The 18,941-nt window shown below is 33.5% G+C and overlaps 1 protein-coding gene across 3 annotated transcripts in view; it reads left to right on the top strand.

Annotated features, from left to right (window-relative positions):
* The window catches only part of LOC146406165 (uncharacterized), an 888,277-nt gene that overhangs the window by 742,621 nt on the left and 126,715 nt on the right, over positions 1-18,941 (top strand). The gene's annotated exons all lie outside the window — the stretch shown is intronic.

The following is an 18,941-nucleotide window of genomic DNA, read 5'->3' on the forward strand; positions in this document are numbered from 1 at the left end:
ACTGTGAACAAAGGACTAAATAACAAAGATGAAAAATACATGAATGGAAATGACAACATGGATAACCACTCTCAGAAGGAATAAAAGGCTGGAGACAGTGAGATATCTTAGCAATGCTAGAAAATAACAACAAACATGCCATCCTCCATTCAGAGAAAATAACCTTCAAGCAACAGCAAAATAAAAATATTTCAGACTAAAAAGCTAGGAATTTCTCACCAAAGGCTTGCATCACTACAAATCCTTAAAATGTGGATCTTCAGGAAGCGACGACGAGTATTGCAAATGGTAAATATCTTGGAAAAATTAAAGACAATTTGTCTTGTTACTCAGAATGTATAGGCTGGTTTAAAACAAAAATTATAATCTTGTGAAGTTTATAACATATATACTTATAAGGCATAAGGTGACTAATGTAAAAGACAAGGGTATAAAATGAACCCAAAATTGCAAGCTTTTTACAATATAAGTAAAGTGCCTAGGTTCATTACTTGGGAGTAACGAGAGACATGGACTTTGGGGAGTGCCTTAGATCCAATCATTATTCTCTTAGGTATTTACACAAGAGAAATGAAGGCATATGTGCACACAAACATTTGTATCTGAATATTCATAGCAGCTTTATTTGCAGTAGTCCCATACTGAAGAAAAGTCAAATGTCCATCAACAGCTGAAAGGGTAAACAAATTATGTTATATTCAAAAAATGGAATTCTCCTCAGGAACTGAAAATCGGCTATTAATGCATACAACAACATGGCTGAATTTCAAAGTAATTATGGTAAGTCAATAAGCCAGTCAATAAAAAGAGCACAGATTCTATTCTATTTATATGATATTCTAGATAATACAAACTCATCTATAGTAGTAGAAAGCTAAGTTATTTCTAGGAGATAAAATGGGAGATGGAAAAGGGAAAATGGGAGATGGATTACAAATGGGCCAACGAAAACATCTGAGGATTATGGATTTTCTCATTATCTTGAATGTGGTTATATTTTCGTATATACATATATCAAACAAACACATTGTATTATATACTTTGAATATATTTATTCTACATCAATTATACTTCAATCAAGGTGTAAATTTTTAAGTTAATGATGAATACCAATTCCTAGACTACCAAAAAAAGTTGCAAAAATGTATAGTTCAAAAGCTAAGGGTTACTCAAAATAAAATTCTAAATATCAAACAATCCATAAATAGGATAGGAACAGGGGAACAAAGAAAAAAGTGAAGCTATAAACAGAAAACATATAATAAAAAGACCCAAATCCATCATACCAATAATGGCATTAAGTGTTGGTAATTGAGCTTTCTAATTAAAGCGAAGATTGTAAGAATGTATAAAAAGGCAAGAACCCATCAAGGACATATTGTCAAAAAGAGATACACTTCAAATATAAAATAAAGATGAAGTTAGAATAAATTCATAACAAAATAGTTATAATGTGTTAACAGTAAGTGTAAAAAACCAGTTATCAAATTTAACTTTAAAATCAATGCATTCTGGTAGGGATGTTGATACAGGAGAGGTTATGCATGTATGGGGGTTAGGGGTGTATGGGAAATCTCTGTACCTTTCTCTTAATATTTCTGTGGACCTAAAATTGCTCTAAAAATAGTCAATATAGATATATAAATAAATAAATAGAGCATCAAAGATATGGGATATTTCATAAAAAAGTTAATTTACTAGAAAGACAAAATAATCAATTACATGTACGCCTAACACAGAAATTCAAAATATATCAAGCAAAAATCAGAGAAAGGGAGAACTATAAAATGCCAAAATCATAATAGCTTAGAACACAATTTTAAACAATCCATGTATCCAAGAACAAAATTTGACAGGGGAGTTTGAAAATATTTTGAACTAAAAATAATGAAAATATAGTATTTCAAAATGTTTGTAGATACATCTATTTATTTTTTAATTTTTTTGGCCATACCTGCAGCATTTAGAAATTCCTGGGCCAGGGATCGAACCTGCAACACAGCAGTGACCGGGGGCCATTGCACCACAAATGAACTCCCAAAATGTTTGGATGCATCTAAAGCAATGACTGAAGAGAAATTACTACCTTATTAGAAAAAAAAAAAAAATTAGGCCTGAAATCAATGACAAGATTTTACATAAGAAACTAGATAAGAAATTCAAAGTAAACACAAAATAAGTAGAAGGAAGGAACTAATAAAAGGTAGTAATCAATAACATATAACAGAAAGACAATAGAGACTGATAAAAACAAAAGTTGTTCTTTTGAAAAAAATCAGTGAAATTGCTAACTCTCAAGATAATGGATCAATAAAAATAAAGGAAGAAGGCAAATAACCATATCAAGGGTAACAAGGTTTATCTTTTTCCTTAATGAGCTTCATTATAAAAATCAATTCAATAAAAAAATTCAGTTTGAGATAGTTTTCCTGATAAATTTTAAATTTTAACTAAGGAATGAAATAATTTTAGGCATATTCTTTCAGAAAATGAAGAGAGAAATGCTTCTAAATTCTTATAATGAGGTCTGACAAACATACACTTCATCTTTTGAGGAAATAGCAACATCCTACATGCATTTAAATCATGAAAACATTAGCAAAAATATCCAAAACATATGAAAGAGTTATTCATATTAAATGAAATTCATCACATTATGAATGAGTTGCTTAAGATTAAAAAATTAACATATTTATTTGATTACTTCAATAGATTACAAAATTTAATTCTTAAAAACTAGGAATTGAAAAAACTTACTATAACAAAAATCATCTTTAAAAACCTTGCAGATAAAATTATAATTAGTGGGGAAAAAAAAAGGATGCTTTCCCTGTAAAATCAGAAACAAGGTGAAGAACTTCAATCTTACCACTTTTACTCAACAAAAAGTGAAAAAGTGAAAAGTATATTCTCTTAGAAATTGTAATAAGGCAAGAAAAATAAAATGAGAAAGACTGAAAAGGAAGAAGTTTATTTGTACATTTCATAAATATTTATGTAAAACATTTAAGGCATTTTCAAAATAAAAACTAAAATTAAGTGAATTTAGCAAGTTCAAAAAATAAGTCTAATAAACAGATCATTTCCTATTTTTTTCAACAAATAACTGGAAAATAATCATTTAAAGATGTTCAATTTTCAAAAGTTTCAAAAAAATTAATCAAAGATTTTCAAGATTTTAGACTGAAAACTGCAAAACATTACCCAGAGAAATTAACTGAATGGGAAGATATACCCTATTTATGAATTGGAAGGCTTTTCTTAAGATGCTATTTCTCCCCAAACTCATCTATACATTTAAATCTTTGCAATATAATCCCAGTAGGCTTTTATTTTCTTTTTGAAATGAACAAGCTGAGTATGGTATTCAAATGTAATGCATAGGACCTAGAATTTCTAAAGCAATTAAAAAAAAAATTGAAGACACATGCTACTTGACTTCAAGACTTATTGTAGAGCTTTGGTAAATAAAGTAGTATGCTATTAGCAAAGAATAAACGAATATATCAGTGGAACAGAGTAGAGAATCTAGAGAACCTAGAATTATTCACACATATACAGTCATTTGACTTTCAACCAAAGCAATCCAATAAAGAAAGGAATGTCTTTTCTCCAAATTCTGCTAGAAAACAACCTGGTATCAATACATCAGATATGCTGATATCTTGATTTTAATACCAAGAAACTTGTCAGACTTCTGACCTACAGAACTGGGAGATAAGTTTCTATTGTTTCAAGGCACTATGTTCATAGTAATTTATGTCCACAATAGAAAACTAATATACCCATCTCGAATTAAAAGCCTCAGTATTTGAAGACCTTCCTTTCCTTCTTTCGTCTGTTTACTTTTTCTGTCTGAAACACACTCCCTTTATTCCCATTCCCATCATTTCCATAGCTGTTTGCTATCTGAAGTCTTATTTTAAGCTACTAATTGCAATAGTGTTAGTTCATCTATGAGCCTTCCTAATAACTGTGCTTTCCCCCTTCACAGCACTTGTCATATAGTATGAAATGTTCCCATATTCCTGCTATCTTTCTCACTTGCCTAAAGCTACTTGAGGCAGACATCATGTATTATTATTTTATCTCCTTCGTCAATCATAATTCCTGACATATGATAGGCTCTCAGTAAACATTTTTTGAATGAAGGAATAAACATTATTACAAAGTAAATAAACACTATGTCTTTAGAATTTAGAATTCAATAAATGTCATAAATACCTTGACATTACTAAAATCCATCACTCTATCTGATCAAATAGAAAATAAGAGTAGGGCTATTAGTACATGACATCCTTCAGTTTCTCTGTCTATCCAATTACCTAACCAAAGATTTCCAGTCCTATTATGCCAGTCTCAAGATTGTTGTTGTTTACAATTAACATGTTTTTGGCCTTTAAATTTTATTGGATATTAGGATTAGCTATTTCATCATCCCTAATTATTATCATTACAAGCCTATGTCAGCTGACTGAATGTTTTGCCTTTCCAAAACCTGGCTATCTGCATGCTGTTTGCCAAAAGAATGTTTTGGAACTTTGTAATTTAATCTTTTGTCTTCCAACAACAACTCCCTGTATATATTTAAGGGGAGCAACATATTGAAAAACAGTAGCTTGGAATTACTCCATATAGAGAGATATATATTTTGGGGGACTAACGCTTTCTATGCTGGCTGTAGTGGACTCTTGATGTCAGGAAGCCCTTCAATAAATTAAAGGAAACAAACTGAAAATGGTAAGTAATCAGGGGCATTATTATGTCTCATATTTTTTGGTGTGGGTTTTTGAGCCTTTGTTTTAGTTTTTTTATTTGTTTGTTTGTTTGAGGTGACTTTTGAATTTAGTCACTGTTACTTCTAGAAAGAAGAGCTGGAATAAGTAAGAGTAAATGGAACAGTTCCCAAAGCCCATGGCTCAGCCAAACCTGCATTCACATGTGTCAAAAATGACATATAAAAATACCGGGTCTATCAGAAATAACTGTCAGAAATATTTTGGAATTAGTTAGAGAAGGGACTTCAGTGCTTACTTAGTATATGTCCAGATGTGTCATGCATAGTCCAATGGTCAGGGCTTCAGATGGTTCTATGAGGCAGACCCTTGTCTATTTAAAAATAAAACTGTATATGCATGTGTAAGTTTTAGGGGGAGGGAATTCATAGCTTCCATTAAATGTTCATAGGAGGCAGTGGCTGAGAAAACGTTAAGACTATTGAATTTAAAACTACTTTGTAAAATCATAGCTCTAAGCCTATTCAATACATTAATAATACACTAGTATAAATGAAGTGCTGTCAAAATATGAATTTTTACAATGATCTTTAACCTAAAAGATCATAGTTATTCCTTATGAATGCTAACCAAAACAAATATCACTGATAGGATTCCCTAGTTTTCCTTTTTCTCTTTATTTTCTTTACTTGGCATTGAGATCACTAATAACCGAATTTTATCCTATGATGGCCTCTCTCCACCTTTTACCAAGTAATATATCTTTAGAACAATTTTCAAAGCTGAAGGATTTTGGAAAGTGAATTCTTTGTTACTGTGGCAGAAATTTCACTGATGCTCTGACCTCTAATTTAGGGACCTCTGCCTTCAAGCATCATAAATCTTCATCAGCATGGCCTTCAGAGAACTGAACCTCATTTGCTGCTTTCAAAGGCCACATGAAATAAAAGTTTCCTTATCAGTGACAACCATATAGAAGCAGGAAATACTTTTAACCCTTTGAATGTGCTCTATTTCATTGTACAGAATAAAATAAAATGGAATATATAAAGAAGGCAAGTGGATTACAAAATAAATTTCAGATTTTAGTAATATAGAATTGTGAGAAAAATCTTAACAGAGACTGAATAATAATTATTAGAGATGGACGATTTTTCAATTAAAAAAAGAAAGTTTAGATTAGAAACTCAGCTCTAGAAAGTTTCATGTAGGTGAATTTTAGAAATGAATTAACATCTCTAATCCTTAGTTTGTTGGTTAGAAATAGTATGGCTATTTTTTTTGGTAAGGTTTAAATTAGAGAATTGATGTTACATGTACCATGTAAAGATGTAAAATCTTGCTACTACTGTTTCCGTCTTAAATAGAGAACTCTCTACTTCCATGCTTATGCTATTTTTAAGCTTTTGCATGTTTTAGCTGTTTCTGTATCTCCTCATCTACTCTATAAACCAGTGGTAGTTCATGTATTAAATCCAGCACAATGTTTAATACACAGAAGGGCCTTAACTGATTTACATGCCTTAATGGCTACATAAATCCACCTACTAAACTATTACTTACCTTATTAATTTGCCGTTAGCAATGATAGTATTTCTCTAGTTAGACATGAGTAATAGTGTTTTCCAGTTGACTTTATTTGGAGGAAAGATATCTTTAAAATTTGAATGTACCTAAACTTAGACTTGAAGAAAATGGATCCTTCCCTCTCTCTAACTCTATATTCCCCTATAAATACTTAAATTCTAAGCTAATAATAAAGACAGATCTCTGTACAAAGGAAAGGAGAATTTAAAGTTCTACAAATATTCTTCATCTCTTCCTTCATCATGCAGAGCCTTATGATTAAATTCATAGTAGTCACTATTTATTCACTGTATAATAGGTTCCAAGACCAGTGTTATCACTTTCATGCACTATATCATTGAGTCCTCATAATAAACCGGGGTAATCACAATGATTCTCACTTTCAAAGATGAGGAAACAGAGAACTTACAGGGGTTAGTATATTTTAATCACCAACACAACAAAAACAGTAATAAGGCAAGGATTCATATCTAAACATGATTGGCATACATGTTCATAGCTTACTGAGTAATTTAGAACTGCTTTCCTCAATAATTTTTCAATCTGTTAAATCAGAAGTTCTAGAAATAACAAGAGAAGGTCACTTGATTACCCTTCCATCCACACTCAGATTTCTCAACACTCAACATGCCATCTGAACATCTATGTGCACAGCTAAATAGGAAAAGTACTAAAACATGACTCCTATAAACAGTAAAAGAACATGCTTATAGAACCATACAGTTTTCACTCAAAGATGCAGATGAAGACACTTGCTGTAATGTAAAGTCAGGCTCAGCACTGTCTTCCCCACTACCTTGGACAGTGAGGAGGAGCTTGAAGACAATGGAATGTTTTTTATAAAACATCAGCCAAGGAAGCTATGTACATAAAAAAGATTGCCCAGAAAGAAACTATAAGGCTGTAAAATAGTATCCTAAGGCAACAGAAATAAAAACAAAAATACCAGTGGGACCTAATCAAGCTTACAACCTGTTGAATAGCAAAGGAAACCATTTAAAAAACAACAACAACTTGAAAAGACAACCTATGAGAGAAAATAGTTGCAAACAATGCAACTAACAAGGGCTTAATCTCCAAAATATTCAAACAACTCATAAAATGCAACAACAAAATAAACACCCAACCGGAAAATGGGCAGGAGACCTAAATAGACAATTTTCCAAAGAAGACATACAGATGGCCAGTAGGCACATGAAAAATTGCTGAACATCACTAATTATTAGACAAATGCAAATCCAAATTACAATGAGATACATCACATTGGTCAGAATGGCCATCATTAGTAAGTATACAAATAACAAACGCTGGAGAGGGTATGCTGAAAAGGGAACTGTCCTAGACTGCTGGTGGAAATATAAATTGGTACAACCACTGTGGAGAATAGTATGAAGGCTCCTCAGAAAACTGAATATAGAACTACCATATGATCCAGCAATCCCACTCCTGGGCATATATCCAGACAAAACTACAATCCAAAAACATGTACACACCTATATGTTCATAGAAGCACTAGCCAGGACATGGAAATAACCTAAATGTCCACTGACAGATGAATGGTTTAAGAAGATGTGGTATAGGAGTTCTCATCATGGCTCAGTGGTAACTAACCCAACTAGTATCCATGAGGACATAGGTTTGATCCCTGGCCTTGCTCAGTGAGTTAAGGATCTGGCATTGCCATGAGCTGTGATACAGATTGCAGACGTGGCTTGGATCCTGCATTGCTGTGCCATTAGCAAGCAGCTACAGCTGCAATTTGACCCCTAGCCTGGGAACTTCCATATGCCACAGGTGTGGCCCTAAAAAGACAAAAAAAAAAAAAAAAAAAAAAGATGTGGTACATATGTACAACAAAATCCTACTCCACCGTAGAAAAGAACAAAATAATGCCATTTGCAGTATCATGGACGCAATTAAAGATTCTCACACTGAGTGAAGTCAGGAAGAGGAAGACAAATAACATATGATATCACTTACACCTGGAATCTAAAATATGGCACAAATGAACCTATCTAAAGGACAGGAACAGAGTCACAGACATAGAGAACAGGCTTGTCGTTGCCAAGGGGTAAGGGAAGGCAGTGGGGTGGCAGGGAATTTGGAATTAATAGATGCAAACTATTACATTTAGAATGGATAAGCAGGAGTTCCCATTATGGTATAACAGGCTTCCAGTCCCCTTCAAGGAGATTAAACCCAAAAGCCTCTGGCCATGTCTCATTGTAATGCCCCTTCCCCTACCTTGAACAGCCTGCTAGAGAAGGAATGTTGTCCATTCCTCACCCAGCTTCTACATAACCCGTTCCCCATGTATATAAGGTATCCTGCCCAAAACCAATCAGAAGATCAAATACGCCCCATACATAGATCAAACAACACTCAGCCTTTACGCATGGCGTAGGGGACTGGGGCAGGAGAAACTGGGTCTCCACTCAGGTGTGCATCTGGGGGGATATAAAACAACTGTGAAGTGAGTCACATCTCTCTTTTAACCCACATCTCTCTCTCTGAAAATGTACTTTTGTTTTAATAAATTTGTAAAACGCCAGACCACCTACTTCCGCTGGCTCTATCCTGGCACTGCTGCACCACTTCCTAACCACATACACCTCCAAATCCTTGCTGCACATGGGCAAGAATTGAGAGAAACAATGCAGAGGAACCTGACAATGGCTCAGTGGGTTAAGACATAGTGTCTATGAGAATACAGGTTCAATCCCTGGCCTTGCTCAGTGGGTTAAGGATCCAGCATTGCTGCAAACTGCCATAGATGTGGCCCTAAAAAGTAAAAAGCAAATAAAAATTTTAAAAATAGAATGGATAAGCAATGGGTCCTACTGTATAGCACAGGGAATTATATTCAGTCTCTTGGAATAGACAATGTGGAGGACAGTGTAGGAAAGGGAATGTGTGTGTGTGTGTGTGTGTGTGTGTATGAATGACTGGATAATTTCACTGAACAGCAGAAATTGGCACAATATTGTAAATCACCTTTATTCTAATAGAAAAAAATGTATTAAAAAGCTGTAAAACACTGATCTCTAGAGTTGGGGTGGAGTGAAGGAAATGAGTAGATTGTTGTTTTCAAAGAAGAAATATAAGTCATTTAAGTAACAAACTAAAAATGTGTCTATTATTTCTATTTGCTTACTGAGTGGTTTTCCTGGCTCCCAGGATGAGTTCCAAGAAAACGGTGGCATCTTGAAGATACATATGATTCACACTTCCTTTCTGTGGAAAGAAATCACCTAGAAAATGTAATTTGAAGAATAACATCTTCTGGGATTGCAAGCCTGAAATGAGAACAAGCCAGAAACTTTGAGGAATCTGGCAGTTGAAGTGCAGATAGAATCAGGCTGAAGAGGAGAACAAAATTCTGGCACACAGGATACTTCTCATAAGTAAGACCAGACTTTGGAGGATGGAAGGCAAAGCACTGGTCCAAGAAATCCCAGGAGATGAAAGAATAAAGGCTAATGAGGTCCTAAAACCTACAACAAAACCTCCATTCAAGTCCTTTTATTTGCCATGAGTGAGCAGAATTTAAGAATGTCTGTGACATCAAAGAACAAGGTAAAGGTAACTACAACAAAACGAAAGATTGTGGCAGGCACAGTTGTCAAGCAAAAACTGCACAAGACAATGTTAAACAGGTGAGAAAGACATTTTATTCAAGGCTATTGCCAAAGGATAGAGAAGCCAGTAGGAGCTCCTGTTGAAAAAAGGCAGCAGAGATTTTAAGAGCTGGGCTGGGTGATCTTAGGCCTTACCCAAGAGAAGAGTAAATAACCTCATATCAGCATGAGAAGAGGTCATTTAACAACTAAGAGCAAGGCACCCACTGAAGTAAGGCTCCTACCCTGCCACAGAGACAGAGAAATAAAGGTACTATCTTCCATAATGATTACATCTCAGAGAAGTGGGTCCCAGGTCCAGAAAGGTATTCTTGGATTTTAAAACTGCTACATGATATTAAAAAAGATTTACATCTCAAGGAGTAAAGAAATAATTTATAACTGCAAGTTTCCTAAAGTAAATGGCATAAGAAAAGGACCTAGTGTCAAGAAGAAGCTTGGCTAAAGTTTAGTCAAACTGAGGGAAACATTAAAGCCCATCTTGGTCATAGGTTAAGGAAAGAGAAAAAAAATAATAAAAGGAAGAATCCCATCTTAGTCTAATATGTTAGGTTTTCTCTTTTGCATTTTTCCCCCTCAAATGTTGTTTTTTGGTATTCAGTCCTAGGATCACTTTTTTTCTTAGAGTGATATCATGAGTCCCTTATGACTTGAATTATTGTTTATATGCTGAGACTATCCAAAGTACAACATTTATACTTTCAAAGAAAAATATTTTTGTTCCAAACTTCTAATTTGAGTGTACTTATCCTTTGCTAGTCCTTGTAGGAAAAAGAAAAAAGAAATACAAAAGTTACTCAAGCAAAAAACAAAAACAATAATTAAAATAACAAAGAAAACAAATGGTTGCGTTAGACTGACTGATGCAAATACAATTACAGGAGAGTATTCATGTATCAATGTTTCTAAAAAGAGAAGATTTATTATAAAAAGTAATTTGAGGATAGTAAACTAGAGACACATTTCCAAATTATGCTTAAAAAAAAAAAACCTGGGTGGAAAGAGAATAAGTATGTAAAAGAATGGAAAAATGGAAATGTTATCTACCCAAATTATAGTGAGTAAAATTGGTATTATTATTAGAGCAGCATTTTAGAGAAAATAATTATACACAGTTGACCCTTCAACAATGAGGGGGCTAGGGGCCCCAACCCTGCCCCCAGGTGAAAATCTTATGGGCCCTCAGTTCCACATCTACAGATTCAACCAACCACAAATTATACAGTACTGAAGCACCAATTTATTGGCAAAAATCTGTGTATAAGTGGACCTGTGCAGTTCAAACTAATGTCAAAAATCAACTGTATATAATAAATATATATATTTCCTCTATCCAAACAAAAAGAATAGCATACCATATAAATTGTTCTTCATCTTGCTTTGTCTTAATATATTCTGTGTATTTTTCTGTATTATTCTACAGAGAGATTCCTCCTTATGCCGAATAATATTTCATTAGGGAAACATAAGTAATTTATTTAATTTGTTTTCTGTTAATGAGACCTTGAGACATTTTTTCTTAATTATTTTGCTATAATAAAAAATGCAATAGTAAATAGTTTCTATATACTTATATGGTATAGTTTACTAATATAGCACATATGTAGGAATTATATCATTTTTTAATGTCCACAGCTGTATCTGTAGAAAAACTAAAGCACCAGGATTGCTAGGTCAGAGAATAAATACAATTGTAATTTTGATATATACTCTAAATTGCCTTCAATAGCTATTAGTTCAATTGCTAATTGAGAAGGAAAGTAAACTTATTTAAATTAAAAAAATTAAAGAAAACAAAGTCCAAATATGCAATAGATAAAAGAAGTAATGAAAAGACATTAAATGATAAAATGGTAGAATTCATAAATGCAATATTTAATTCATTAAATAGAGAGATTATCAGCTCAATAAAACATGACATAATAATTAAAAAGGGTAATAACTAGAGTTACACTGGAATATTTTAAAATTTTAAACTATAATTCTTTATAATAGGATATGAATGTCTCCATTAAATATGTGCCATTTTAGAAAACATAAATGATGAGATTGATGCCTGTAGGAAGAGAAACCTGAAAAGTACAATAAAGTCTGAAGAATTTTCTTCAAATGTAGATTGATAAAACTCTTTAAAAGAAGACATTACAATAGCCTTTAAAACTTTTAATTTAGATATTTTTTGGTCCAATACTAGAAATTTTTCTTATATATTTGCTGAAGCATTCAAATACATATCACTGCAACGTTTTAAATTAAAAAAAACTTAAATGCCCTAGAACTGTGTGACTACTTGCCTTAAATAAATCATTACAAATATTAGAATATAAGTTCTGTGCATGCATGGGTCCTTTGTTTTGTTTGGTATCACTTTTGTTCAGTTTTATCAATAACACTTAGACCAATGCTTACACATAGCTGCTCCTCAATAAATAGTAAATGAACAAATGTAATGGAATTAGAAATATGAAGTAAATGTTTAAGTAGTAAAATTTTTAAAATTTCAGCATACTTTAGGTGAAAAATCATGTTTCATTAATTTTTTCCCATATTTATTGTTTAAAGGTTATTCTAAGTATATAAACAAAAGCTATAAACAAAAATTTATTTTTCTATTTTAATTTTTAAAATTTCTTACAGACAAAAATTGCCATAAAATATTATAAAATAATTAAAATAAATAATAAATTTACAGAATATTGTGGACAAAAGATTATCAATATGTAAATATATTGTGAAAATCAATAACCATTAATTAACCCATATGCAAATGGTTGAATGGTACAGATAGGCAACTTTAAAAGAAGAAATATAGGAGTTCCCATCATGGCTCAGCAGTAACAAGCCTGACTAGGATCCATGAGGATACAGATTCAATCCCTGGTCTCACTCAGTGGGTTAAGGATATGGCATTGCCACGAGCTGTGGTATAGGTCACAGTCTTGGCTCGCATCCTGCATTGCCGTGGCTATGGCATAGGCCAGCAGCTGCAGCTCCAACTCAGCTCCTAGCCTGGGAACTTCCATATGCTTCAGGTGTGGCCCTAAAAAGCAAAATACATACATGCATAAATACAAATAAAAAGAAATGTAGATGGGAAATAAGCTTGTGTAAAAACTGTCCCTTATTTAATGATCAAAATATGCTACTCGATAAATTGATGTTTTAAGTTTCTGAATTTCAGGATCAGATGTGAAGCGATATCTGAATCCTGGCTCTATCACCTATATGTTTATTAACTTCTTTATGCCTTCTCTACATTTTGTTGTAAAATAAGGCAATGCTAATTATCACAGTATTGTTACAGGTCAAATATTAAAAGCAAGAACACACTAAAGTTCTACTTCTACCTCAGTAATTAGAGTGGGTCTTTGAAAATCCAAATAAAGTATCAACTAGTTGAATGGTATTTCTCAGAACTTAAGCAAAGATCAGTGACCTTTTATCTGATTATCATCTCATTTAATTAGAATAACAACACTGGTAATCAAGATTTGCCTTTGGATGTTAGCAAATACACGTAAGCATTTTAGAAATTTCATTATGTGGTTTTGTTACAATTCTAAAATTGGCTAAAGTTTAAATTCTCTAGTTATTGTTAAGAATAAATTGCTAGAATAAATAATGATTTTTGTGAAATATTTAAACTATATCAAAGAAGTTACAAATATTAGATAAAATACTTTCAGCCATATTACCTAAAAAAAATGCTTAAAAAACTTAGTATTATTATTACTATTATTGAAGCAAATTAGAGCAACTATGTGATAAACATTATCACTTTTCTAATTAGATATATTATAAAAAAATCTTAGAACAATCATTAGTGTGGAGGAAGTTGTAGGAACAAAAGGTCCATCTTATACTTTGATGATATGTGTAAACTGACCTAACTTAGAAAATATGAAAATGTTTATATGAATTAAAAATCTCAAAAATATTACTACTCTTTGGCCCAGACAATTGCACTTCTAGGAATTTAACCTTAGAGAAAAAAATCAGATACATGAGCAAAAATAAATGCAGTTGAAAGTTTACCTCACAAACTAGATATCGAAATAGGTTAAATAAATCAAGTTGAATGCATATGATCAAGGACCAGGTTTTCATTCAAAGTGAGAATTTAGAAAGTATATTTGTTAATGTGGAAATGTTATGTGAAAAGGAAATTATATTTCTACATGAATTACCATGTTGTAATTCTATTTTTAAAGAAATATAAATATGTATATCCATAACTATTATAAAAACATTACACATAAAAAGTTGAAAAGAGTAGACCCTGGTGTTCAGACACTAGCCTTATACCAGCATTAATATGTCAGTGCTGTTAGTTTCTAGCCTGGAATTCTCAGGTCTGGGATTGTTTAACCCAGACCATCTCAGAGAACACTGTTTACTGAACTCTTTGGTTACTTGCCACTCAAACACCAATAATCAAGAGGCAAGAGTTAGTAGATAGGCAAGATGCTTTCATCAGAAAAGCTGACAATCTGGGGATAGGGTAGACTCATTTCCCAAGACCAATTCTGAAGGTTCTGCTCAGCCATGACAGTTTTTAAAGGGAAGGATAGGTAAGGGAGAATCTCAGTGAATCACTGAGGCAGGAGGTTGGATTCTGGATCCTTTTCCATTGTGTGTAGATTGCTGACTCTTCAGAAGTTATCTTGCCCATAAATCTGCCTACAGGATTGCTGAGGGGCTGTTGGGAATAGAGAGCTAGTCATTTTTTAACTGTTTCATTTTTCATTATTATTTTTTTAGTCTATGAAAAGAACTGACAGGTTAGACAAGGCATGGTATGCATTCAGGTGACTACAAGTAAGAGTCAGGTTAACTCTTGGTGACTTCATTCCTACAGTTAGGTTCTTTCAAGGTTAGAAAGAAACAGAAATGAACAAACAGGAAACAGGCAAAAGAGCTGCTTTCAACACTAACTTCATATGAGATCACTGACTGTGATGAAATGAGATCAAACAAACAATACTGCTTCTTAGTCTTGTCTAAACACAGGTACAAACAGGGTAACTGTGAAAACAATGTCCTTCTCTCCAGAGTAACACAAGTGACTGTACACTGTGCAAATGACAATACTAAAATTCTTTTTCTCCTAACATGAGTGACTGGCATCTTTACAGCTTTAATCTCACCAGGTTTTCCTTCTTTCTAGATGAGATTAAGAATCAGTATTGCCAAAATGATTATACTACTCAAGGCACTCTATGGATTTAGTGCCTATCCAATTCCCAATGAATTTTTTCATAGAACTAGAAAAAAAAAATTGAAAAATCTGTATAGAAACACAAAAGACCCTGAATAGCTAAAGTAGTCCTGAAAGAAAAATGAAGCTGGAGGAATCAGGCTCCTTGACTTCAGACTATACTACAAAGTTACAGTCATCAAAACAGTATGCTATTGTCATGAAAACAGAAATATGGATCAGTGGAACAGAATAGAAAGCCCAGAAATAAATCCACACACCTATGGTCAACTAATCTATGACAAAGGAGGCAAGAAAATACAATGGAGAAAAGATAGTCCCTTCAATAAGCACTGCTGGGAAAACTGGACAGCTACATGTAAAAGAATTAAATTAGGACACTCTCTAACACCATAAAAAAATAAATTCAAAATGGATTGAAGACCTAAATATAAGACTGGATACTATAAAACTCTTAGAGGAAAACATAGGCAGAAAACTCTGACATAAACCACAGCAGTATCTTCTCAGATCCACCTCCTAGAGTAATGACTTTAATTAAAACAAAAACAAACAAATGGGACCTAATTAAACATAAAACTTTTTGCACAGTAAAGGAAAAAATAAAATGAAAAGACAACCCATAGAATGGGAGAAAATATTTGCAAATGATGTGACTGACAAGGGATTAATCTCCAAAATATATTCTTGCCTCCTTTGTCTAGATTACACAAGGCACACCTTGATTTGCTGCCTGACAGGGACTTCTGCTTTATTTTGTAATTGTCCTTCCATATGCTTGCCTTCTCATTAGACTATGTGCTTTGTGAAGACAGGACTAAATATTTTTTAAGGTAAATCTTAATGTTTGCTGAAAGAATAAACAGAGTACATTAGTTGATCCCTCCAAACTGGGTACTTTGCTGTGACTTTGAGGTCTTATTTTGTCAAAGAAAATTGGATATCATTTTATAGAAGGTGCAAAATTTTTATTAGAACATGATGTGACTTTACCAAATATTTTGGCTGCCAGCCAGAGTACAGACTAAGTTCTTCTTTCTAGAAATTAATTTAACACAGATTGCAGTTAAAGTGATTAAAAAATAGATGTTGATTCATAAACAAGGAATAATTTCTAATTGAAATCTATACACTGGTAACTCAAAAACTGTCTTAACAAATTTCTTTATATTTAATTCTTTCTTGTTATAAAAATGATTTAAAAGACTTTGTATTAGTTGGCAATATTAGTCATGTAAAATTGAACAAAAAATATACATGCATTAATAAATTTGGTTTTTTGTTTTTTTTTTTGTTTTTTTTTTTTTTTTTTTTGTGGCTGCACTTGAGGCATATGTAAATTCCTGGGCCAGGGATAAACCCAAGTGACAGCAGCAACCCAAGCTGTTGCAGTGAGAGTGCTGGATCCTTAACCCAATGTGCCACAAGAGAACTCCCACATATTCTTAAAATAACATTTTTTTGCAAATGAAAGTAGTGACTTTCACTTCCAGGAAGATGGATATGCTGTACGGTTCTCTTTTCCTCCAGCTAAGTACAATTAAATTCCATGATAGAACAAATACAACAAAACTCTCAACAGTGGAATGAATAAGGTAGACTAGCTATGAAAAATTAGAATTCAAGTCAGCATAGCAGTAAATCCCCCTGGGATTTCTTTCTTTCTTTTCATAACCTGGAGCTAATGAATCTGAAACTCATAAACACCAAGGGACACAAACTAAAAAAAAGCCCCAGGGGAACTCTGCTCTCTCTAGCCATAGGGCCAGAATAGAGCACAAAAAAGAACACTTTTCATCAACACTGATCTACACCAGCCAAACACCACAGACAATTGGATCCAAACCCATCTGTGCCAGCTGAGCTGGAAGCCTGGGCTTCCACGCTACCAGGATACAGACAGGAAAGGCTTACCCCCTCACTGTGATGGTATCAAAGATGTGTGCCACAACTTTCAATCCCAACAGGTAATAAGGAGGCCTTCCCTCACAGTGTCAGTGAAGACCACTGGGGAGCCAGGACTTTCACCTTCACCTGGGAGTAACAATATGCCCCCCTCCACTAGAGAGATGTCAGAGAAGGCCAGTGGAGAGTCAGGATTTTTACAACCACCAAACCAAATGAGGCTGACCTCTGCCCTCTTGGCCGGGCACCTGGGGAGGAATAATTAGGAATTCCTCCTGTTATCCGCCAAGGAAGTATCAGTTCATTCTTTTTCTCTTTTAATTTTTTTGTATTAAAAATTATTTGATTTACAAGGTTGGGTCAATTTCTGCTGTAGAGCAAAGTGCAGTTCTAAAGGAGAGCTGAAAAAATCATATCCCCATTCTAGTAACAAGAAGCACCCCTTCCACTCCCTTCAGGTGTCAACAGATATTGAACAGGAAACCTGGACTTCTAATCCTGCCTGGCAGTTAAGTAGGCACTCCTTTTTCTTTCCTCTGCTAGAGCAGGTTGGAGGAAGCCTGCTAAAAAGAAAGGTGTAAATAATATACAGAGACTCATAATGTAATACCTAAATATCTAGGTTTCAAAAGAAAATCACAGGTCATGGTAATAACCAAGAATCTCTTAAACTTAAAGAAAAATAGACATTAGGTGAGAATGCAAAAAAGAAAAGATGCTCTAAAGAATACAGAATAGATAAATAAATGGGTGAATTGAAAAATCAATGCCAAGACAGTTCAGCTTTCTGACACTTAGATACCATCCAGATAGGTATGATTTCTACTTCTCACTAAAGAGAATGTGAAGATTTTCCCCTGCGGCATCCAATTCCCCTTGTATCCAAGGGGAATGACTATCAGGAAAGTAAACCACATTTCTTTTTTTCAATCAGAAGCTCTTTTTAGGATGGAAAAGAAAACACAAAGTTTTAAATACAGAGTTAATATGTATCTTCTTTTGGAATTTTCCTTCAGATAAACTGACTAGGTTGTTATCCAGGTAAAAGATCATTTTAAAATGTAGCCGATTTAGACTTCCCAAGAACCAGTTGCTGGCTGTCAGCAGAGTCCAAATACTTGCTACCCATTATTTTATTGCTGAGTTCTCACAACGTGTTCCTGTCAGGGCACCTCCTCTTTACTCCATTCAAGTCTGCACTCTTTAACACAGCGGTTCTCAAACTTTAGCCTGCCTCAGAGAATTATTTGGGAATTTGTTAAAACACAAAGGCTGCACCTCTAGAGTTTCTGATTCAGCAAGTCTGGTGGTGTCCAAGAATTTGCACTTCTAAATTTTTCCATGATGCTCATGCTACTGGTCCAGAGACTGAACTTTTAATGTCTCTGCTTTAGAGTAGCGCATCCTGAGTGTAGAACTGCATTTATTCAAAATTTTCCATACCATATCTAATGATATTTTCCCTCAAATATATTAAAATAAGTACTTAGGAAATTCAGTTTGACCTAACTTTATTATTATGAGAGATTCTGTCTTTATAAAATGTGCTGCACCCCAAAAACCAGGGAACAGACATTCACCACACCCAAATAATAACAATTACAAACTGCCCATGGAAACAGCATGCTTGAATTGTCCAGTATTTTTTGGTGTGGTTGCTACTGTTCTATAGGCTATGTCATATTATCCTTAATTATATATATATATATACATATATATATAAATTCTATTAATTTAAAATTTTTGTTATAAAATAGAAATTCTATGAATCAAATTTTGATAATTTTACTAACAATAATTTTACTGGCCCACTTTCTTTTTCTGCCCATTTCTTTTAAGTGACGATTAGAGCCCAAA

The sequence above is a fragment of the Sus scrofa genome, chromosome 1 (genome assembly GCF_054392235.1).
Source record: "Sus scrofa isolate SSC_HxYL_T2T_F1_AM1 chromosome 1, Sscrofa_HxYL_maternal_Yorkshire_Landrace_v2.0, whole genome shotgun sequence".
In the NCBI taxonomy this organism is placed as follows: Eukaryota; Metazoa; Chordata; class Mammalia; order Artiodactyla; family Suidae; genus Sus; species Sus scrofa.